This window comes from Homarus americanus, unplaced genomic scaffold (genome assembly GCF_018991925.1).
Source record: "Homarus americanus isolate GMGI-L3 unplaced genomic scaffold, GMGI_Hamer_2.0 scaffold30535, whole genome shotgun sequence".
In the NCBI taxonomy this organism is placed as follows: Eukaryota; Metazoa; Arthropoda; class Malacostraca; order Decapoda; family Nephropidae; genus Homarus; species Homarus americanus.
Genome location: NW_024732440.1, coordinates 14,448,989 through 14,473,707, shown reverse-complemented (window position 1 = coordinate 14,473,707; position 24,719 = coordinate 14,448,989). Strand labels below are relative to the sequence as shown.

At 41.2% G+C, this 24,719-nt stretch overlaps 1 long non-coding RNA gene across 3 annotated transcripts; it reads left to right on the top strand.

Moving 5' to 3' along the window:
* The first annotated feature begins 557 nt into the window (after positions 1-557).
* Positions 558-19,687, top strand: LOC121868852. Of its 3 annotated transcripts, none has more exons than XR_006089470.1 (5): positions 558-656; positions 2,689-2,775; positions 11,255-11,433; positions 12,133-12,240; positions 18,826-19,687. It is a non-coding gene; the product is annotated as an uncharacterized LOC121868852 (long non-coding RNA). The 3 variants fall into 3 exon arrangements; XR_006089468.1 differs by having other exon boundaries at positions 559-656; positions 11,255-11,426; XR_006089469.1 differs by having other exon boundaries at positions 580-633; positions 11,255-11,426.
* The last annotated feature ends 5,032 nt before the right edge of the window (positions 19,688-24,719 follow it).

Genomic DNA, 24,719 nt, shown 5'->3' with positions numbered 1-24,719 from the left:
TGAGCATCCTCACCAACCAGCTCTCTCTACATCACGCTTGTAACCATGCTGCCTTCCCAGCACCAAGCTGCATTGTACATCCAATACAACATGTACACAGAGAGCACATTGTGAGTTTCCTTTCTCCATCCCATCCTGAGTGTGAACAAAACGTACCCCACAGGGTCAGTGCATCTTTGGCTGACTGTACATTCAGGAGCCGGTGCATGCCCAGTACTTGCCAACAGTGCGTAACAGAGACGTGACCGATCGCCCAAGCGCTAACGAGCCGATTAGTGGTGAAGAGGATAAAAGTAAAAGTAAAAGTTGTGGAAGCGTGTCTAGAAGTGACTGCACTTTAGACGCGTACAGTATTTATAATAAAAATTAAACCTATTTATAAATGCACATTTATACACATATATTCGTTTATATATTCCATATTTTCCATCTCAAGAAAGACACCATGAAGTAAAGTGTCAACAAACACCAATTACAAATAACCTACTATAGATGAAACACTCACGTTATTGGCAAGGATATGTGTTGCCAGGTGTAGGACTTTTTCGTAATAATCATGATATGGCAACAGCCAGTAGGGTCATTATTACAGGTGGCGACGAGGAAGGAGCCGAATAAGCTAGTCATTGTCAGGTGAGCTACGTCTGGATATTAAGGTGAGGCAGTTTTGTTGTCCAGTAAGATTTTATTCGACTGATAAAAACTACAGGTATTCTATTTTGTGAAGGGTCGCGCCGAGGCAGCTTGACAACCACCATTTAGTCACAACTCGTACGGTGTCTCGGACTTGTTTTATTATATTTGTACTCGTGATAAACGATACTCCTCCCTATTGCAACAACGTCTCAAGGCTAACTCGCCATCCCGTACGGAAATTCTTTCTAATTTATACTGAATGTGACTATTTCCTTATTACGTGTAAGTCGGTGCTAAAATATGTAGAACTGTACAGTATATTAATAAGACATTGTGCCAGATTTCGTTTGTTAATTAAGTACCAGTACATGTCCAGCATATACTGGTCGTGAAAAGGATCAAGTAAAGTTTAGGTAAAATTAGGTGAGGAAAGGATGGCTGTAACGTTGTTACCAGTACGGTGATACTGATAATTGTATTTTATCGAAACTTGTCTGATGTGTCTAGGAGTGAGGTTATCTATTCTAGGCAAGGTCTTAGAGCCAGCTAGGTGAGGGTGCGGGGAGAGGGTGTTTTCGAAGAATCAAAGTGGTGTAAAATTAAACTAAAAAGGAGAAACTTACTCTTTGTTGAGTGTATCTACAGATCTCCAAACTGTAACGTATTAACCCAGAGGAACTTAAGAGCCTTAATTGACAATGTAACGGTGCAGAACCTTAGCCACCTCCTTGTCACAGGAGACTTTAATTGTGTCAATATCGACTGGAGAAATGAATCCACGCCAAAACAAAAAACTAGATAATCCAGCCACTCTTTTTTGTAAAAAGTCTGAGACAATTTATTATTCCAACATGTTAAAGATCCGACTCACTACAGAGGGGAGCAAACCGCTGGACCTCATCATAACTAACGAGGAGGGTATGGTGGCCAATCTGGAACACCTAGCCCCAGTTGGCACCAGTCACCACGTAACGTTGTCCTTCAGATTTAACTGTTACTTGGATCATGACAAATCCAGGTCCAAGTTCAAATATTACAAAGGAAATTACAACGGGCTGAGGGAGGAGATGAAGAGTATACATTGGCCTGACTTACTAAGGAATACGAACGTAGATGCAACGCTGAATATCATATCCAGTAAAGTAAACCATTCGATCGATAAATATATACCTTACCAAATCCAGTGCATCCAGGAATACTACGAGCTTGGGGAGAGAGAATGATGATAATTATAATCATTAACAATTTAAATTATTTTCTTAAACTATTTTACTTAATTCTTGTATTCCATCTGCCCCCCCCCCCCCGCAAATTAGCTAGCTCATATGCCTATGATTACTTAATTGCGTTTACACTGATACTGGCATCAAAATCATAAGACTATACCTAATAATAAAGAGGGGATTATTAATGATGATTATAATAAATTTTTAATTTTAATAGGAATATAAAAATGATTTCATGAGAAGTTCAAGTGGCTAACTGAAATCAGGAAATATAGCAAAAATATCTATTATACAGTGGGGTGGTCTCACCCATGGTAATACACCAGAGTCCTCTCTTACTACTGTTTTCTTCGACTCAGGCCAATGACGTCGCATGCTTAGCTCCGCTTCCTGGGCATGGGTTGTCTTGGTATAATTAGACTGTGTGATGATATATACGGCCAACCTGAGGTGGCCACATTTTTATCAACAGAGTGCTGTACCAGTAATGTAATTTAAGTCGTGGGAATTGAGTTTCAGCTTAGTTGATCCACAAATAGATTTCACCGGAAAGCAATAATTCGAGAGGCATTAGGATGCATGTTGATGGAGCTTTTTCCTGTTGTTACCCTTAAACGGACTGTTTTAAATCAATAGTGGTTAAGTGTACAAGTGCAAGCTATTGTGTGAAAACCACAGGAGAGGTCTTATTTTATTTATTATTGTTTATGAAATACAATGCCTCATTTGCAGGAAATATTACTGATCTATTGTTTCCAGGATATACATAGATTTGGATGATAGATGTGGATATTTTTTTAATAATTTATTAAAATTTTAACTTCAGATCCATAAACCGACAAGATGGTGGAGTTTAATGGCACCTACAAACATGACAAGGACGAGAACTTCCAGGAGGTCTTGGCCAAGATCGGTAAGTTAACTCAGTATTTGCACATGAATTAGCCTTTACGACAACACAGAAAATATACAAAAGTGGCCGAATATTGGTCAATGGTGGTGTAAAGCTTTACATATTTTTACAAATCCCTTTCGCCGCTTCCCAGCTACCACCGCTGGTTACCAGCGGCTAGGTTAGTAAACACTATCACTCAATTTATTATACGCCCGCCAAAAATCTGAATAAATAATTCTTCCAGGACGAATATATTTTAAAATGTATGTTTCTAAAGTAGGTCTGGTGCGGTCTTCTAAACCTGGGTCAATGAGCGGAATAATAAATCTCTTTCTCGATACTCTTCCAGTGCCCCCAAACTTCCAAACCTGATTTAAAACACGGCCTTTCTCACGTTTTCGGTGGGTAATGAGTGTTTCGTTTATTTCTACCTCTACATGTCGGGACCACCGAAAGCTTCCTGATTTTCAAACCAATGCTGACATACCTCGCTACAAAACGAACGCCAGTCAATGGTAGTTTTACGAGACACTTTTAAATGACGATTAAGTGATTCATGCTTCCAGAAATGGAGACAAAAATGAATAACAAATATCATTAACTTCCATTTCGGCACGTGTGTTCCTTCGATAAAAGAGCCCTTGCGGTCACTCACTTCATACGCACTAAATCGTTTTTTTTTTTTTTTATGAATTACATATGAACTAGTACAACGCCAAAGTTTTTGGTCGGGGCGAAAAACACAGGGATTGGAGCATTAGGGCACAATACAGAAGTCGGTAGTATACCGTGAAAACGTAAAAATTCTAAAGATACATCCTCTTGCTGATTAAAACGGGCCAGCAAGTCAAAATAGCGGAAATCACACCCGTTAAACAAAGCAGCCATACTGCAACTGAAAATCTTCGACAGTGGACGATGGGTAATTCAAACAAAAATTAATTTGATTGGCCGGAAACGAAGCGGGTGGTAGAAATTTTGAAATAGCTAATTGTGATTGGTCGTGGGCGGAGCTGTCCGGCAACTGGATTTCTGAAATGACAGCAGGTCAACCGATAATGGTGAAAATGTCAAGGTTAATTTCCTAACCAAAACTTTCGAGCGCCACATCTTCTTTATTATGCATTTGTGACGGAAATATCATAGAAGAAAATTGTCTTAGAATTTTCTGTAGATTTTACAAATATTGCCAGATTTGTCGCAAAGAATAATTATTGGACTAAAGTTAACAATACCCGACAATCTTCCTGAGCTTGCCAAAATAACTGTTGCTTGGAAAAGAAAATAATCAGAAAATCTAGTTCACAAAATTATAATACTAAATCATGCCTCGGCATAACATTGTTAAATCTCAAAGTATAATTTAAACTGTCTAATCTGACTGTGTTGTCACTGGTGCTAATATGCAGGTGCAGTTCAGTAGGGACAACATTTGGCCAATACATCTCACGATAGTGCAAGCAGACTCAAATTATAATATGCAGTGGCGTAGCTAGAGTGTGCCTGGCACTTGAGTTTTTGCCCCACAATACATATTGCACAGTGACTCACTTATATATATATATATATATATATATATATATATATATATATATATATATATATATATATATATATATATTAAATAGTATTGTTTATGTCAGACAAAAGCCACCCCGATCAAAGTAGGGGGCTTTTGTCTGGGTGGCTTTTGTCGGGGGGGCTTTTGTCTGTACCCCAGTGAGGATAGTGTCTTAGTATAAAATCGCAATGCTGTGAAACAAAATCTTAATATTTAATCTCAGTACCGCAGCAAAAGTCACATCAATATTTTTTAACCAATACTTTAATATTTCTTACCTTATAGTATTATGTCTTCCAACGAAGTAAATAACTGGATCGAAAACACAAGAGAACTTAAAAGTCGTCTAGCCTCCCCTCGTCTTGTCACGATGGAGACTTGTGCAGAACTGAAGTGAATTGCTTGTAACTGGTGGATTGGTCGGCTGTACATGAACTGATATGACCCGAGACTGCATGGTTTTGCAGCTACTGGAGACGTTAATCCATCCCTTTGTATCGGCGGCAAGTTAATCCTCGTCGTGTCTGACCTAACACCTGACCCACACCACATGAGCTCACTGGCGTACTTGTTTGAAGTTGTTTCTTTAATCCTCAACAGGTTACAGGTTGTGCGTGTGGCCGGGGGGGGCGCATAGCAAGGGTGTAGCTCATGACGTGGCCGTGATGATGTGGGTCAGGTGTTAGGTCAGACACGACAAGGATTAACTTGCCGCCGATACAAAGGGATGGATTAACGTCTCCAGTAGCTGCAGATATGGGTGATGAGCAGACCCAAAAGTGCCGCCCGGGCCGGACCGCTCCCCTCTAGCTACGCTAGTGATAATATGTACTGAGGCCTCCCATGACAACATCAGTCGTTAGTGACGGTTAGTAACATGGTCTCAATTTTATAATCCCTTTGTGATACACTTATACCAGGATATGCCATTGCATTAATTCATAGACTACTCCCATTATATTAACTGAATGGCAAACGCAGTGTCTTCAGAATTTTGATCGTGTAGCCGTGGTATTTTATTAAATGCGATGGAGTAAGGTTTAATATTTTTACTTTTTCCGTGAGATCTGCAGTCCTTCCACCAAGTGTATGCGTAAATCACTATTCCAAAATTCCTGACAACTTTATCCAAATTCCTCTTCACCATTGATTGGCTCGTTTGCCGCTTGGGCGGTCGGTCAAGCCTCTGTTACACACTTTTTGCAAGTTCTGGCTCCAGACTGTCCGTACCTGTGCCAGTGTTGCCAACAAATTGTTGGCAACACTGTGTAGGTCACGTATGGTCTTGCATAATGTCACACTTGGCTTGTAGTAGTCCCGTCCTATTTATTTCCCCCTTTTCTGTTTAATCTTTCTGTGCATTTCCCTGCAGTTATGTCTTCTGTCATTATATTCTATCTCCTTGCATTTCTATTTGGAAAACTTAATTAGTCTGTCTACAGCCATTATTAACTTCTTTGTGAAGTTCTTTGTCAGCCCCACTTTATCCTATCAACTTTCTTTGTCTATCCTTTTTTCTTAATTTGTGAAGTAGTGTGTCAGGCTGTTGAAGGAGTGTATGTGGCAGGTTGTTAAGGAATGTGTCAGGTTGTTTAGTGAGTGTGTGTGTGTCAGGTTGTTGAAGGAGTGTGTGTGTGTCAGGTTGTTGAAGGAGTGTGTGTGTGTGTCAGGTTGTTGAAGGAGTGTGTGTGTGTCAGGTTGTTGAAGGAGTGTGTGTGTCAGGTTGTTGAAGGGTGTGTGTGTGTCCGGGTTGTTGAAGGGTGTGTGTGTGTGTCGGGTTGTTGAGGAAGAGGTGTGTGTGTGTCAGGTTGTTGAAGGAGTGTGTGTGTGTCGGGTTGTTGGAAGGGTGTGTGTGTCAGGTTGTTGAAGGGTGTGTGTGTGTGTCAGGTTGTTGGAAGGGTGTTATTGTGTCGGGTTGTTGGGGTGTGTGCCAGGGTTGTTGAAGGAGTGTGTGTGTGTCAGGTTGTTGAAGGAGTGTGTGTGTGTGTGTCAGTTTGTTGAAGGTGTGTGTGTGTCAGGTTGTTGAAGGAGTGTGTGTGGGGTTGTTGAAGGAGTGTGTGTGTCAGGTTGTTGAAGGGTGTGTGTGTGTCGGGTTGTTGAAGGAGTGTGTGTGTGTGTCAGGTTGTTGAAGGGTGTGTGTGGCGGGTTGTTGAAGGGTGTGTGTGTGCAGGTTGTTGAAGGAGTGTGGCTATTGTGTGTCGGGTTGTTGAAGGGTGTGTGTGTCAGGTTGTTGAAGGGTGTGTGTGTGTGTGGGTTGTTGAAGGGTGTGTGTGTGTGTCAGGTTGTTGAAGGGTGTGTGTGTCGGGTTGTTGAAGGGTATTGTTATTGTTCAGGTTGTTGAAGGGTGTGTGTGTGTGTCAGGTTGTTGGAAAGGAGTGTGTGTGTGTCAGGTTGTTGAAGGTGTGTGTGTCAGGTTGTTGAGAGGGTGTATGTGTCAGGTTGTTGTGAAGGAGTGTGTGTGTCAGGTTGTTGAAGGGTGTGTGTGTCAGGTTGTTGGAAGGGTGTGTGTGTGTCAGGTTGTTGAAGGGTGTGTGTGCCAAGGTTGTTGAAGGAGTGTGTGTGTCAGGTTGTTGAAGGTGTGTGTGTGTCGGGTTGTTGAAGGGTGTGTGTGTCAGGTTGTTGAAGGGTGTGTGTGTGCCAGGTTGTTGCGAAGGAGTGTGTGTGTGTCAGGTTGTTGGAAAGGGTATTATTGTGTGTCAGGTTGTTGAAGGGTGTGTGTGTGTCAGGTTGTTGTTGAGGTGTGTGTGTGTCAGGTTGTTGAAGGAGTGTGTGTGTGTCAGGTTGTTGAAGGGTGTGTGTGTGTGTCAGGTTGTTGAAGGAGTGTGTGTGTGTGTGTGTGTCAGGTTGTTGAAGGGTGTGTGTGTGTGTCGGGTTGTTGAAGGGTGTGTGTGTGTGTGTCCGGGTTGTTGAAGGGTGTGTGTGTGTGTCAGGTTGTTGAAGGGTGTGTGTGTGCCAGGGTTGTTGAAGGGTGTGTGTGTGTCAGGTTGTTGAAGGGTGTGTGTGTGTCAGGTTGTTGGGAGTTGTGTGTGTGTGTCAGGTTGTTGAAGGAGTGTGTGTGTGTGTCAGGTTGTTGAAGGGTGTGTGTGTGTCGGGTTGTTGAAGGTGTGTGTGAGGTTGTTGAAGGTGTGTGTGTGTCAGGTTGGTGAAGGGTGTGTGTGTGTCAGGTTGTTGAAGGGTGTGTGTGTGTCAGGTTGTTGAAGGAGTGTGTGTCAGGTTGTTGAAGGGTGTGTGTGTGTGTCAGGGTTGTTGAGGTGTGGCGGTGAAATGGGGTTTGAAGGGTGTGTGTGTCGGGTTGTTGAAGGGTGTGTGTGTGCCAGGTTGTTGAAGGAGTGTGTGTGTGCCGGAGTTGTTGAAGGGTGTGTGTGTGCCAGGTTGTTTGAAGAGGTGTGTGTGTGTCCCGGGTTATTTGAAGGTGTGTGTGTGTGTCAGGTTGTTGAAGGGTGTGTGTGTCAGGTTGTTGAAGAGTGTGTGTGTCAGGGTTGTTGAAGGAGTGTGTGTGTGTCGGGTTGTTGAAGGGTGTGTGTGCCAGGTTGTTGGAAGGGTGTGTGTGTGTCAGGTTGTTGAAGGGTGTGTGTGTGTCAGGTTGTTGAAGGTGTGTGTGGTGTCGGGTTGTTGAAGGGTGTGTGTGTCAGGTTGTTGAAGGGTGTGTGTGTGTGCCCGGGTTGTTGAAGGGTGTGTGTGTCGGGTTGTTGAAGGAGTGTGTGTGTCAGGTTGTTGAAGGAGTGTGTGTGTCCCGGGTTGTTGAAGGGTGGTATTGGTGTCAAGGGTTGTTGAAGGGTGGTGTGTGTCGGGTTGTTGAAGGGTGTGTGTGTGTCAGGTTGTTGAAGAGGTGTGTGTGTGCAGGTTGTTGAGGAAGGGTGTGTGTGTACCCGGGTTGTTGAAGGGTGTGTGTGTGTCAGGTTGTTGAAGGGTGCTGTGTGTCAGGTTGTTGAAGGGTGTGTGTGTGTCAGGTTGTTGGGGGTGTGTGTCAGGTTGTTGGAAGGGTGTGTGTGTCGGGTTGTTGAAGGAGTGTGTGTGTGTGTCGGAGTTGTTGAAGGAGTGTGTGTGTGTGTCCCGGGTTGTTGTTGGGAAGGGAGTGGTATTGTGTCCAGGTTGTTGGGGAAGGGGTGTGTGTGCCAGGTTGTTGAAGGGTGTGTGTGTGTGTGTCAGGTTGTTGAAGGGTGTGTGTGTGTCAGGTTGTTGAAGGGTGTGTGTGTCAGGTTGTTGAAGGTGTGTGTGTCAGGTTGTTGAAGAGGTGTGTGTGTCAGGTTGTTGAAGGGTGTGTGTGTGTCAGGTTGTTGAAGGGTATTGTGCCGGGTTGTTGAAGGAGTGTGTGTGTGCCAGGTTGTTGAAGGAAAGGGTGTGTGTGTGTCAGGTTGTTGAAGGGTGTGTGTGTCAGGTTGTTGAAGGGTGTGTGTGTCGGGTTGTTGAAGGGTGTATTGTGTCAGGTTGTTGAAGGGTGTGTGTGTCAGGTTGTTGAAGGGTGTGTGTGTGTCGGGTTGTTGAAGGGTGTGTGTGTCGGGTTGTTGGAAGGGTGTGTGTGTCCGGGTTGTTGAAGGGTGTGTGTGTGTCGGGTTGTTGAAGGAGTGTGTGTGTCGGGTTGTTGGAAGGGTGTGTGTGTGTGTCGGGTTGTTGGGGATGTGTGTGTCAGGTTGTTGGGGTGTGTGTGTGTGTGTCAGGTTGTTGAAGGAGTGTGTGTGTGTGTCAGGTTGTTGAAGGAGTGTGTGTGTCAGGTTGTTGGAAGGTGTGTGTGTGTGTCAGGTTGTGAAGGTGTGTGTGTGTGTGTCCAGGTTGTTGAAAGGGTGTGTGTGTGTCAGGTTGTTGAAGGGTGTGGCTGTGTGTCAGGTTGTTGAAGGTGTGTGTGTGTGTGTCAGGTTGTTTGAAGGGTGTGTGTGTCAGGTTGTTGAAGGGTGTATTGTGTGTCAGGTTGTTGAAGGGTGTGTGTGTCAGGTTGTTGAAGGAGTGTGTGTGTGTCAGGTTGTTGAAGGGTGTGTGTGTGTCAGGTTGTTGAAGGGTGTGTGTGTGTGTCGGGTTGTTGAAGGGTGTGTGTGTGTCAGGTTGTTGAAGGAGTGTGTGTGTCAGGTTGTTGAAGGTGTGTGTGTGTGTCAGGTTGTTGAAGGGTGTGTGTGTGTCAGGTTGTTGAGAAGGGTGTGTGTGTGTCAGGTTGTTGAAGGGAGTGTGTGTGCCAGGTTGTTGAAGGGTGTGTGTGTCAGGTTGTTGAAGGGTGTGTGTGTGTCAGGTTGTTGAAGGGTGTGCCAGGTTGTTGAAGGGTGTGTGTGTGTCAGGTTGTTGAAGGGGTAGTATTGTGTGTGTGTCAGGTTGTTGAAGGGTGTGTGTGTGTCAAGGTTGTTGAAGGGTGTGTGTGTGTGTGTCGGGGTTGTTGGAAGGAGTGTGTGTGGAGTTGTTGAAGGAGTGTGTGTGTGTGTCAGGTTGTTGAAGGAGTGTGTGTGTCAGGTTGTTGAGGTGTGTGTGTACCCGGGTTGTTGAAGGGTGTGTGTGTGTCAGGTTGTTGAAGGGAGTGGTAGTAGTGTGTCAGGTTGTTTGGGTGTGTGTGTCGGGTTGTTGAAGGAGTGTGTGTGTCAGGTTGTTGAAGGGTGTGTGTAGGTTGAAAGGAGTGTGTGTGTGTGTCAGGTTGTTGAAGGAATTGTGTGTATGTCAGGATTTATTGAAAAGTGTGTGTGTGTCAAGGTTGTTGAAGGAGTGTGTGTGTCAGGTTGTTGAAGGGTGTGTTATTGTTCAGGTTGTTGAAGGGGTGTGTGTGTGCCAGGTTGTTGAAGGGTGTGTGTGTCAGGTTGTTGAAGGGTGTGTGTGTGTCGGGTTGTTGAAGGAGTGTGTGTGTCGGGTTGTTGAAGAGGGTGTGTGTGTGTCAGGTTGTTGAAGGTGTGTGTGTGCCAGGTTGTTTGAAGGGTGTGTGTGTGTCCAGGTTGTTGAAGGTGTGTGTGTCAGGTTGTTGAAGGGTGTGTGTGTGTCGGGTTGTTGAAGGGTGTGTGTGTCAGGTTGTTGAAGGGTGTGTGTGTGTGTCGGGTTGTTGAAGGGTGTATTATTATTGTCGGGTTGTTGAAGGAGTGTATTGTCCCGGGGTTGTTGAAGGAGTGTGTGTGTCAGGTTGTTTGAAGGGTGTGTGTGTGCCAGGTTGTTGAAGGGTGTGTGTGTGTGTCAGGTTGTTGAAGGGTGTGTGTGTGTCAGGTTGTTGAAGAAGGGTGTGTGTGTGTCAGGTTATTTGAAGGAGTGTGTGTGTCAGGTTGTTGAAGGAGTGTGTGTGTGCCAGGTTGTTGAAGGGTGTGTGTGTCAGGTTGTTGTGAAGGTGTGTGTGTGTCCAGGTTGTTGAAGGGTGTGTGTGTGTCAGGTTGTTGAAGGAGTGTGTGTGTGTCAGGTTGTTGAAAGGAGTGTGTGTGTCAGGTTGTTGAAGGAACATGTGTGTGTGTGTGTCAGGTTGTTGAAAGGTGTGTGTGTGCCAGGTTGTTGAAGGAGTGTGTGTGTGTGCCAGGTTGTTGAAGGGAGTGTGTGTGTGTCAGGTTGTTGAAGAGTGTGTGTGTCAGGTTGTTGAAGGAGTGTGTGTGTGTGTCAGGTTGTTGAAGGGTGTGTGTGTGCCAGGTTGTTGAAGGGTGTGTGTCGGGTTGTTGAAGGGTGTGTGTGTGTCAGGTTGTTGAAGGTGTGTGTGTGTCCGGGTTGTTGAAGGTGTGTGTGTGTCCCGGGTTGTTGAGAGGTGTGTGTCCAGATTTGTTGGAAAGGGTGTGTGTGTGTCCAGGTTGTTGAAAAGGGTGTGTGTGTGTGTGTCAGGTTGTTTGAAGGTGTGTGTGTCCGGGTTGTTGAAGGTGTGTACCCAGGTTGTTGAAGGGTGTGTGTGTCCAGGTTGTTGAAGGGAGTGTGTGTGTCAGGTTGTTGAAGGAGTGTGTGTGTGTCAGGTTGTTGAAGGAGTGTGTGTGTCAAGTATTGAAGGAGTGTAATGTGATACAGGGATTGGGTTCATGCTGAGGAAGGTGATGATGTTGGCCAAACCGAGCGTTGAGGTGAAAGTTGAAGGTGACATCTGGACCATCCTTGCTCACACCCCAATCAAGACAATCACCATAACCTTCAAACTTGGCCAGGAGACTGACATGGAGTTTTTGACAGGAGGGCGACAAAGGTGAAAAGTATGCTACCATGTGGATATAATGGGAGAGATGTAGTAGAGATCTTGTAGATAATGTAGACTAATCTTGCAGGTAGAGAGATTTAGAAGGAAAAAATGGTCTTGCTGAAGACTGAGAGAAGGGATAGTATTATTTGAGAAGAAGTTATGCAGGAAAACAAATTCTTGCATGAGAGAAAATCCCTGGTGAATATCCATCAAGATGACCATCCAGTAACCTTGTACAATATTGGAGTAACTATGAAATGTCTTGAAGATTGATATACAGAATTATAGTAATGATCTTATGGAGAAAAAATATATTGTGCCTGTAGGCTTATACAGTACAGGTATGTATTTGGAAAGATTGCCTTAAAATTACTGAACCTGCTTTAGGTAATAGAAGCCTGTCTCATAAATTTATTTAAAACTTTATTTATCTCACGTTTTAATGTTGATTATTTATCCCACTGTTTAATTTAAACTACAGTACCTGTACAGTACAGGTGCTGGATACAGGTACGTCTCACCACTAAGTAAACTCTAATGTCTTATTAGTGTCAACTCTTATATCTACTACTTAATGTAAAAATTTTATTTGAGCGTACCTGTATAACACACAGTTTAATTTATAATGAGAGAGCTAATAGTTCAAGAATTACTAATCTCAAAACACTTTTTTTCTTTTTAGCTTGGAAGTTTGACTCTTATGTTATTGCAGGTAGTGTTTACCTTGGAGGGCAACACACTCACTCAGCAGCCAGTGGATACATCAGGAGACAATGCCGTGTCAGTGGTTAGGGAGTTCACTGACGAGGGCTTGAAACAGGTGAAGAAGCGTAGATAGTAGGAATGAAACAAGTGAAGGAGCTCACTGGGGAAGTGCATTGGGTGAAGGAGTTTTGGGAGGGAGAAAAAATACAGCTACTGTACAGGTAAGAGAGATTATACAGTAGCTATAGGTAAGGTTGATTGCAGCAACTTATAGGTATTAGAGATTACAGCAATAGGAATGAGATTACAGCTATAGGTAAGAGAGATTATAATGATAGGTAAGAGATTATAGCTATAGGCAAGAAAAATTTTTGCTATAAATAAGAGATTACAGCTATAGGCAAGAGATTACAGCAATAAGTAAGAGATTACAGCTACAAGTAAGAGAAATTACGATTACTGTATAGATAAGATTTACATCTTGATAAGGGAAATTACAGTTAATTGTTAGTACAGTAACTGTTAAGTAAGCCCTAAACAGGCTGGAAATAACAATATATGCCTAGATTTTGCCAAGGCTCTTGACATGGTACCCCATGAAAGGCGGAAAATTAAACTGGAGAATGCAGCGATTAGAGTGTCCTAGTGTGGACCAGAGCCTTTTACATGATAGCAAGCAGTGTGTGGTGAGTAATGATCAAAATCATCATGTATACCTGTGAATAGCGGGGTACCACAGGGCAGTGTAATGGGCCCATTGTTGTTGTTTGTTTGTTTCATAAATGACATACTAGATGCTAGACATTGGGGACAATGTCAAGTCATTCAGGGAAATTAAGAATCAAACAGACTGTGAAGAGCTACAGAAAGATCTCTGTGAGCTTCAAGAGTGGTCAAAGAACTGGCTGCTAAGATTCAATATCGTGAAGTGTAAGAAGATGCACCTGGGTCGTACCAACTTCAACATAGACTACTGAAAACACGTTGTAAGGTAATTTAGCCTATTGTAAGTTGGTGAGCTTCATTTGCTGAAGGAACTGCACAACTTTTCATTACTAATTGGTACATATTTTATGTTTCCATTGTTTACTGGCAGTAAATGGTAAATATTTTTCATGTCTGAAGCTAAAAGTTGCATCCCCTCCCCCCACACTAGTGGTGATGTTACATTTAACCAAAAAGATGCTGGTGTTTTATCCCAGCAGTGGGTGGACCAGCATTTTAGCTTAAGGTCCGCGTAGGTAATATTCCTAAAAAAAAAAAAAAAAATTCGTTCAGATTTTGTCCGAATTATCCGAAATCCGGATTAAAGGGGTCCGAATTAACGAGGGTCGACTGTACGTATATTCTAGTACAGAAACGTTTCCATCCTGTACGACAGCATGGGCTGGGCCGCTTCGTGGTGTACAGCATCCACGCAGTAGCCCACTCAGTTGGTGTTTGGCTGTCGTTGTTGTTAGTGATTGCGCTGTGTACTGACAAAATTTTCGTTTCTAATTCCCTTTAAAATGGCTGGCAAGCGTAAAAGTGAGAATTCTCGTGGTGCTGATAAAAAAAGGAGACAGTCAGTTACTTTTGAGATGAAAATGAAAATAATAATGCAATATGAAAATGGAAAAACGGTAGCAACCATTTCACGCGACCTTGGTGTCTCTCACTCGACGATATCAACACATTTGAAGGACAAGGCAGAGGCATTTGCTACTATTAATAAGGGGATGCAAATGTTTGAAGAAATGGATCAAAATGTTGAGCGTTTTGCAAAAGTTGACAGACAGATCCAAGATGCACTTGCTTCCTACAGGGAGATTTACAATGAAAAGAAAAGGCAAACTGTGCAGTCTAAATTGGACATATATTTTAAGAAGTCCCCCACTGCTGTCTCCTCACGCCCCACCACTGCTGCCTCTTCACTCCCTAAAGATGATCCAATACCTTCAACAAGCAAGTATGTTAGCCTGTCTGAAGAAAGCGAAATTGATGACCCACCCAGCCCTGTCTCCTCCTCTGCTTCATCCAATTAATGTAGTCTCTATGTTTAATTAAAAAAATTATTGAGGCCCCGTGTGCATTCAGCTGACTACATTAAAGGTAAGTGCACAGTAACACTTTATTAATTTTTCATTATTGATTACTTTTACTGTACCGTATTTCATTTTAGAATTTCTATGTATTATTTTCGCATTTTTGACTTACGACCAATTCGACTTACGACCTGGTCGTCTTTCCGAAACCCCGTCGTAAGTCGAGGAGAGACTGTACTACAGACTGACAAGGGGTGACCTAATTGAGGTGTATAAAACATCTCGAAGGGCACTACTCAGTCGAGTGTCCTTACCTGGAGCTCTGGAGCAGCCCACCCCACAAGGGGTCACAGCTCAAGGTAAAAGAAGCCACAAGTCCAGAAAACTTTGAGGGCAAACTTTTTTGGAGTGAGAATTGTGAACTTTTGGAACAACCTACCAGAGTTTTGTGACAGGACCGAGTGTGAGCTCTTCCAAGACCAGACTTGGCCAACACTGGTGCACTATTTGAGACTGAATGTGAGAAGGAACTAGGTGTGTATGTTGACAATGAGCTGAAGTTCTCGGGCCATTGCGAGAAGAAGGTAAATCAGGCAAATAAATTATTGGGTCTTATAAGAAGGTCGTTCAGATATCTAGATGGTCCGTCCCTCGTAACGATTTTCAAGAAAGAAGCGCTTCCCCATCTGGAGTACTGTCACCCCGTGTGGTCCCCGAGATATGCTAGGGACTGTCAGATGGTTGAAAATGTTCAAAAGAGGGCCACCACTTCGGCACCTCAGCTACCCTGGGAGATTGGAGCGCCTGAACTTGCCTAGCTTATACTACAGACAGGCAAGGGGTGACCTAATTGAGGTGTATAAGCATCTCAGGGGGCACTACTCAGTTGAGTATCCTTACTTGGAGCTGGCGGACGCTCGCCCCACAAGGGGTCACAGCTCAAGATTGAAGAAGCCGCAAGTCCAGAAAACTGTGAGGGCAAACTTTTTCGGAGTGAGGGTTGTAAACTCTTGGAACAATCTACCAGAGAGTGTTGTGACGGCACCGAGTGTGAGCTCTTTCAAGACAAGACTTGACCAACACTGGAGCAGGTTCAGGTACATTCAAGAGCCGGTGCATGCCCAGTACTTGCCAACAGTGCTTACCTAACAGAGACGTGACCAATCGCCCAAGCAGCTAACAAGCCGATCACTGGTGAAGAGGATAAAAGTAAAAAAAAAAGTTCAGATACATTCAGGAGCCAGTTCATGCTCAGTACTTGCCAACAATGTGTAACAGAGACGTGACTGACCGTCGAAGTGGCGAAGAGAATGAAATTAAAAAGTATGAGCAAGTCATGCCTTTGAAGAGGGGTTAGGACTATGATTTCTTATCTACTGGTGTAAAAAATGTAAGAAACAATGAATATGGAGGTTACCGGTGAGAGTTTAAGCTTGATGAATGAGTTTCCTTGAAGAGAAATGGATGATGATGGTGATGATGATTGTGATGATGATTATTATTATTATTATTAGAGGAAGGAATGGTGCACAGAAACCTCTGGATTATTATTATTACAGTATTATTTTTGTAAAAATGTAGGATGCTTACTCACCTCTTTTACTTTACATTATCTTCCCCACTCTTTGGCCTGTTAGCTGCTTGGGTAATCAATCATGTCTCTGTTATGTATTGTTGGCAAGTACTGGCTCCAGAATGTATCTGTACCTGCTCCAGTGTTGGTCGAGTCTGGTCTTGAAAGTGCTCACACTCGGTGCCGTCACAACACTCTCTGGCAGCTTGCTCTCACAATTTTCTGGACTTGTGGCTTCTTTAACTTCGAGCTGTGACCCCTTGTGGGGCAGGCATCTGCCAGCTCTAGGTATGGATACTCAACTGAGTACAGTATAATGTCCTCCGAGATGTTTATAAACTTCAATTAAGTCGTCCCTCACCTGTCTATAGAAGGCAAAGCATTCAACAGTTTGGCTGTGAGGAAAGAATGATATACGTACTATAAAGGGTTACTCTAGTGTGACCAACTTCCACACAGAAACGATGGGCACCGCGGGCAAGATGATTCCGAACCCACGGCCTTGCTGGTGGTACACAGAATGCCAAATCCATCGAACATTACCTGTTAAAGTACAGTACAGGGTACCTGTAAAGGAGAGAGAGTGAAGCAACATTGCAGCGAAGAGAGATTATTGATTAAAGAAGGAGAGTTAATAAGACGAAATGCCTTTGATTCTACTCTATCTAACAGTTGGACAGAAGAAAAACCACCCCAGATATGAGAGTACTGTAGTTGCAGGCATTCTAATTTTTCTGGGTAACTGAGGTCCTGTAGTGCAGGCACCCGTCTGGTGGCCCTCCTTTCGACATTTTGAATTAACTGACAGTCTCTAGTATACCTCAGTAGTACTATAGAAAGGGAATCACCTCACTCTTGAAATTTATTGTTTGGGATGGACTGTCCAGATAACTGAATGACCATTTTATAAGACCTACTAGTTTAGTTGCTTGGTTCACCCTCTTCTCACAATGGCCAGGTCTCTATTAATGCAGTTTCTTCATCCCGTTGGGACATGTGAAATGCCTCCTTACTGGTGGTATGACCGAGGTGCATCCTCTTGCACTCCGTGACATTGAATCTTAGCAGACATTTCTTTGCCTACTCATGAAGCTGACAGAGATCTTTCTGTAGCTCTTCACAGTCTGTTTGGTTCTTAATTTCCATGAATAATTTGGCATCATCCACAAATATTTGTATGGAGGAGTATATAGGTTCTGGCATGTCATTTATAACAAACAACAACGGGCCCAGTACACTGCCCTGTGGTACCCTACTTGTCATGGGTACACATGACGATTTCGTGCCATTAATCACCACACACTGCTTGCGGTCATAAAGAAAGTCTCTGATCCACGCTATGACACTTCCCAAAATCCCATACTCTCAAGTTTATTTCTCAGCCTATTATGGGGTTTTGATAAACTCCAGATATATACAGTATTATCTATATTTGCCACTCTGTACCAGAATTTGAGTCCAAATATTCAGCACCTCGAGTAATTGTATCAAGCAGGAGCATCCCAGCATAAAACCACGTTGGAGGTCCATCACAAGGTGGTTTTATAGTAGATGTTCCATCATAGCATCTCTTATAATGCTCTCTTGTACTTTACACACTATGCTGGTCAGACTCTTTGACCTATAATTATTCATGGAGTGGTGCTCGCCCTGCTTGAATACAGTGTAAGATTCACACAAGCCATTTTCCAGTCACTGGGGGACCTTTTGCTCATCCAGGCATTTACAAAACAGGATCGTAAGGGGCTCTGCAAGCTCAATGCACAACTCTCAAAGCACTCTGGGATGCACCATGTCAGGGCCAGGGCTCTTATGAACCCTTAGCTTTGACAGTTTCTTTCTTACACCCTTTTCTGAGAACACAATGTGGGTCAGCGCTGTGTCAGACAATCTTTCCTCAAACGCAAGAAGATTTTTCTCATCTTCTCTTGTGAACACCAAGGAAAAGAATTTGTTTAATGCCTCTGCCTTGTCCTGGTCTGAATCTGCGTAAATACCATCTTCAAGTCTCAGATCCGATACGCCTACACATGTTTTCAATTTTAATTTTGTGTAATGGTAGAAAGCCATTGGATTTAACTTGACCTCAACTGCAATTCACCTTGGGAATTCTTTTTCAACCTTTCTGCACTTTGACTTTGCTTGGTTCCTGGATATGGCATACATCCTCCTTTCCTACTCGTCATTCCTAACCCACGTTTAGAATTTCTGAGATTTTTCTTAACTTTGTGTTCATGTGTAACAGTTCTCAATTTTCATGAATAATTTAGCATTATCTGCAAACATTTGTACTGTAAGGAGGTGATATGCAGCATATGGCATATCATTTATGAAACAAACAAAGAACAATGCTTCCAGTACACTGCCCTGTAGCTCACCGCTTGTCATGGGTACTCATGATAATTCCGTGCCATTAATCACCAAACACCGCTTACAGTCATGAAGAAAGTCTCTGATCCACTTTTGGATGCTCCCCTGAATTTCATACCCTATCAGTTTAATTTTCAGCCTTTCATAAGCATGTTGAAAGCCTTGGTAAAGTCTAGATATATAATTAACACTCTTAAATTTCCTGTTTAATATACGTACTGCAATTCAGGGATCTGTAAATACGTACAGTACATCCAACATAGAGTAAGTCTATTCCCTTTAGTTTAATTTTACACTACCTGTATTTTGATTATTAAAAATATCTTTCCCCTGCACCCTCACCTGACTGGCTCTAAGGATCCCTTTTACAAGTCATCTCTGAAAAGTTTGTAAATGAGTCAAAGCAATCAATATTAAACTTGCAATCCTACAGGTCAATCCTCTTTTTTATACAGTACAACAGTTCTACAATACTTCTTATATTGTGTTGATAGATCTTCAGTTGGGTTTTAAACTCCACTATCTTGTCAAGGAAAGTGCCAGTGTTTGTGTACATGACTTACATTGTTACAGTTTTATTATTATTATTTTATAATTTTGTGTACTGTGTACATTATTAGCTTAATCTTATCCACTATATTTATGATAATGACTTCTGGATACATTTTTTCTGTTTTTGAAAATGCCTAAGTTAAGCTGAGAACCACAAAATCACTTGCAGTATCATTTCCAGGTGATGATCCATTTGCCATCTGGAACAAAAGGCATTCGGTTCTTCAAGAGAGCATGAGGAGCCATTAAGAGAACTCCACCCCCCACGACTCCTTAGTGCTATCACCTCATGCATCCCGCGGATCGATGTTCATTTTACCAGATATTAACACTATTTTCCCACTTTATTTGATAAATACTGGACTGTATAGTATGTATTGTAGTGTTTTATGTGCTTTTCTGTTCATTAAATAGATACTGGTATGTTACTTGTATATGAACTTGCATGTGCTTTTAAATTTTATGGTTAGTAAGCTGACAAGAGATGAAGGTAAGTGTACTTTTCTTTTCACCTAATACAATACAGTACTTACATTACTGGTACTGTATAAGTACAGGTAATTTACCTTTGATTTGATAAATTTGTTACTGGAATATACAGTATATATTTTTCTGACCAAATAATGCATTTGCTACTGGTAAATGTACTTTACTGTTAATGTAATGCATATTATATTAATGGCATATGTACTTCCCTGGTCATTTGATACATATATAAGGATGAGTTAGCATCAATGAACAGTTGATGTGACAATAATGTAGCACAACCATCCAGGCTAATAAGAGTACATGCTTCTTCATATTCATAAATAAATCATCCAAATCTTGGCAGCTTAAAGTAATACCAATAGGTATGAAGGCATTGTCATTTTTTTGCTTGAATAAAAAAATGAACTGTTAGGTTTTGTCACAATGAGAAGTTTGTTTCTTTGTTTTCATGAATAAATTACCAAAGTTTTGTTAGTCTTTAAGTTCTGGGTTTGATGGTGCAGTTTGTCTCTTTTTTGACACGAATCAATTAATAAAGCTCTTATCCAAGTCAATTTTGTTGTTTTATAATCCCAATATTTTAACACTAAGTTCTCAGGGAAATCTAATGTAGTTTTGTTCATGTCAGGTAATGAATGGGTCAGGGTGGAGATGGAAAATAGGGTAAAGGGCAGGGAAAGGTTGGGAATCCCTGATTAGAGGCATGTGCATCTCACTTTCACTGCAGTTTGCAAACTTATATACCTAATGATCACCCAAACTAGAGTTGGCCATGCTAAAGGAAGGTGGCAGATCGGAGGTTACCACCAGTCCTGACTCTCAGGTGTAGGGTGAGTGATGGCAGACTTACAGACCCTAGTCTGACTAATGGGGGTTTCCAACTTATGGAAGTCCAGCTTAGGGGGCTCTTTATAAACTTTTATTCACAGAATCTGTTCTAATTGTGTTAGAGAGATGAATTTTGTCTAACAAAGATCCCGAATAAATTCTCTTCAAGACAGTTTCAAAAAAAGATCCTTACACAAAATATTTCAACACAATTTAGTGATGGGGACTCAATTCTTTTATGAAAATCATAAGAAATGTTTATATACCTACGGTACTAGAGTCTATAAAATCATTTGTAATTAAGTTAGAAACACCATTTTTTACCCAAATAATTCTGAATTGTTTGTATAAAGTTTGGTTAAATAGATATACAGCACAAGTATCCTCCAATGTTACGGAAACTCAGGTTGCGGAAATTTGCCCGTAAGGAATTTGCAAATTTTGACCACTAAATTTGGAACACGGCCCAGAAATTTGACCTAATAGAAATAGGGTAAATTTTCAACATAAAAACTGCAAATTGGAGAAGAAAAAAAAATTACCAGACATAATTTATTTGGTGTGGAATTCTTGGTGTTTGCTACCACCAACCGGGACGTACCCATGACACAGGACTCTGTTTATATCTCCCAGTGTGTACACCTGATCTCTTGATCCCAGCTCTTGAATTTAACACTTACACATGTACCTTATTCAAAACTGTCCAGTGTAATACCCTTATTCAAGATAAGTGGAAAGAGGCCATCAAGTGTAAGTGAAAGGAGTGGTGCTAAAAGAGTCCATAAGGGAATTACATTTGATATAAAACAATGTTTTATGGAGTTTGATGCATGAGAAAAACTTGGCCACCTTGCAAAAACATTAGGGCTTGCTAAGGTCTCCCAATAATTCCCATTGCACCACCTCACCTCATGCAGTACCTAACATCATTTGTGGTGAATTAAATTCAAGTGTTGTGTATTTATTATCATATATCATAAGATAATCAATGTGTGTTTAAAAAGTTTTATTTTCATTCATAAATGTGCTTGTATTACTTCTATTTGCCGAAAAAATTTCTTAAGGAACACATCTCCAATTATATAAGGTAAGTAAATGGGAAAATGGGGTTCATGTTATGGTCAACTTTTCAAGGACGCACCCCTTCTGTAATCCGGGGATTGCTGTATTTAAAAAAGCAATTAAATTTATAGTATACAGTCAGTTCTGCTATAACACGATAGTTGTGTTCTTGTAAAACATCGTGTTATAGAAATTCGCGCAATAAAAATAACAGGGCTTATGGAGAAAATAGGGTTAGGTGCAGATTACTCGAAATCGAAAAAATTTAGTAGTTAGCCTAACACAAAGGATAGCACAGTCTAAATAAACGTTACATTCATATCTAATAATGAAATCATACAGTAAATGTAACACTTTACCTTGAAAAAATATGAATATAACTTGATGGGGGAGAAGGGTGATTTTGAGGTTGATAACTTCGAGCTTCTCTTCAAGTGTTATAGCCATTCTTTTACGATCATCACCGGGAATGCGATCACCAGAACGCTTCTTGGAGATATTCTCCTTTACCATATTCACAGTTAATACCACAAAATAGGAGAAATAGTAAGCAAAAATCGCGTTACAGCAAACAAGCGTTCGCGTTTTACAAATATAGTTCCTCTATTCATAAATCGCGTTAGAGCCAATTCGCGTTGTCAAAACACGCGTTATAACAGAACCCACTGTATGAGCAATCAAATGAAGGTATTTTTGAGGCGTGAGGCCACGAGTAAATATACATATGGCTAAAAAAATATACTGCGTAAACTTTAATTCACAGTACAGTATCTGTTCTAATTGTGTTAGAGAGATGAATTTGGTACTATAATCCTGTATAAATTCTTTACAGGATTTATTCAATAAAAGATCCCAAAACAAAATATTTTGACACAATATAATGATGGGGACTCAATCATTTAAATAAAAACTTAAGAAATGGTTCTACACCCAAATCTATAAAATCAGTTCTAATTAAGTTAAACATTTTTTTTTTTACTAAAATAATCCCAAATAGTTTATCTAAAAGTTTGTTCCAATATATATGAAGTGGTCCCTCATTTTTCATGGGGTTTACATTCCTGATATTACTGAGAAAGAGCAAAACCGCAAATACTCTTTTCCGGATTTTCACTTACCATGTAACATTCAATATTACAACCTACAACGTATCCCCGATCACTTGTAAAGCCCTAAACATGTTTCTAATGATATATAACCCTCTCTCCTTCACACATATCATTAAATAACATGTAAAGACAACATAATAAAGATGCAAATAAAAGTAATAATTACTTTATATATCACATACCTAAAAAATACAACGCACATGGAATCCTATACTCACCAGCCCAGTTATGTTTTTCTGTCCTCTTGATACTCCCTCCCAACTCTTCCCCTGGTACATCACAACAGATGATGATGATGATGAATGAATGAATGAATGAATGAATGATGATGATGATGATGATGATGATGTTGATGATTAATCTGTAGCAAACTGTTGATTTATTTTAATGGAGGGAGCACTCCCTCCCCATTGTGATAACTGCTTGGTTCCATTGACTTTCGACACCTGGTGAAGTGCCCCAGTCATAGAGACCTCTGTTGTAAAGCACCTCTGCAGGTCCTGGGCAGGGAAATGGATCTTACCATCTCTCTTTGGTGCTGGGGGAGAGAGGGGAGTAGCATGGGAGGGGATAGCTTCTCTCCTTTGTGGAGGAAGTCGCCCTTCTACACAAGCTTTGAGTTTTATCTGTGAATGTATAAATGTTATTATTTAAGTTCTATGCTATTTATTATTACACCTTTTTCTTTTTTACCTTGCAATATTTGTTTTTTCCTTCTAAGCTTTTAGTTTAATTAAGCTGTTGTGTTGTAAGGGATGCAATTTCCATGATCAATCAATCAATTGATCATTAGTAGGTTGTAGGCAGCTACCAAACAGGGAGGTACTGCCACTTGGGAAGATATTGGAAGTGTAATGTGTTGTCTAATGGTAGACCCTGCTGCCATATGGCATCACGAAAATTGTGACCAAGTCCCAGGTTGCTGATCTGTCTTTCTACCTCATTTACACACAATTGTAGGGTCTCAATTGTTTCTCTTACATGACAACACAACATACATACAGCGTTTCTCACTATTGATTTTTTTCATTCTTGTATTTCTTTGTATTTATTATTATTATTATTATTATTATTATTATTATTATTATTATTATTATCAGTGTTGTTATTATTATTATTACCATTATTTTATTTTATTTTTTATTATAAATTTTATTTACTATGAATTATTATTATTACATTTTTGCCCCCCGGGCCCCGATGTGGGTTAGTGACCTGTGCCCTGGTGGGCTGATCCCCGTAAAAAAAAAATAAAAATAAAATTAATCCCATATGCTCTAGTGCATGCTGCTCTGTAGTTTCTTTATTATTTTTACTTTCTCGACAAAAGACAACACTTTTCTGTCTCTCTTAGGCTTCTTCGGTGCGTTACTGTCCTTGTCACCACCTTTAGAAGGACGCTTTGGAGCCATGATGGGATTTTATGAGCACAAGATACATGGGTCACAGCGAGACGTATACACAGTATGGCGGGGAACACGAGTGAGACAAAGGAGAGCCGGGAAGCTGTACTCTGTGGTGGTAACACCTGGCGGTTTCTTGTGCAAACTCATTTGCGCACACAATTCAACTGCATACGAAATCAGTAATACCATTTTCAATGAAAACATATTTCTGATGAAAATCTGCAAATAAAAAATCCATAAAAAATGAGGGTGTACTCTGTGTGCACGCGTGCATATACAGTAAGTGATACAGTGATCCCTTGGTTAACGAATTACCTTCCATAAGAATCTTCAACTCGATTAACGAAATCCTTACGAAATCGTGTCAACGTGTTTTCGCCTGCTTTCACCTGCTCACCAGCTGGAGTATTAATCCGCCAATACAGTAATCGGTTTTAGGGCTTAAATTCGTTACCATTTGAGTAAATATCAAGAAGGTTGTACTATTCAATAATTTTCCAAGTCTTATATTAAAATTTGTAGTCATTTTAACAATTACATAATTGAAGTACAGGGAACTAGTTTTTAGCACGCCAAACAGCCACTTGACTCACCCAGAATGGCGTCAGTTTGTGTGTCTGCTCAGTGGAGGAAGCATCTTGCTTGAGACTCTCTTGAACATAAACTATTTTTACATTTTTACAGTACAATTATTGGTCATTCTGAAATTTATTTTATATATTGGCAATATATAGTGCAGTGCAGTGTTGATTTAAAGAAAATAATCTTGAATTACACCAAGTGAACTTAAAATTTTATGGGTGAAATGGCAGCATGAAGCATGGGGTGACTTCTCTTCCACCCCACTGCCTTCTCTTCTCCCTTCTCCTTCTCCCCCACTTCTAATTCCCATCATCATCATCATCATCAACCAGGAGCCATCTACATGCACACCTCAAAGTAAGTGTACTTTACTGCATTTATTTTTAGTTTGTATGTAATTTTCGGTGAGCTGGAACCAATCACCCAAAATCCCAGTGAAACAATGGTTTCGGTTAACGAACGACCTTCTGGAACGAATTGTGTTCGTTAACCGAGGGACCACATTATGTCTTTCACCTCAAAATTTGCCTTGGCAAAAGCAGACTGGTACACAGGCATATAAAGCATCTGCTTTATCCTTTGCTTCATACTATGTAGGA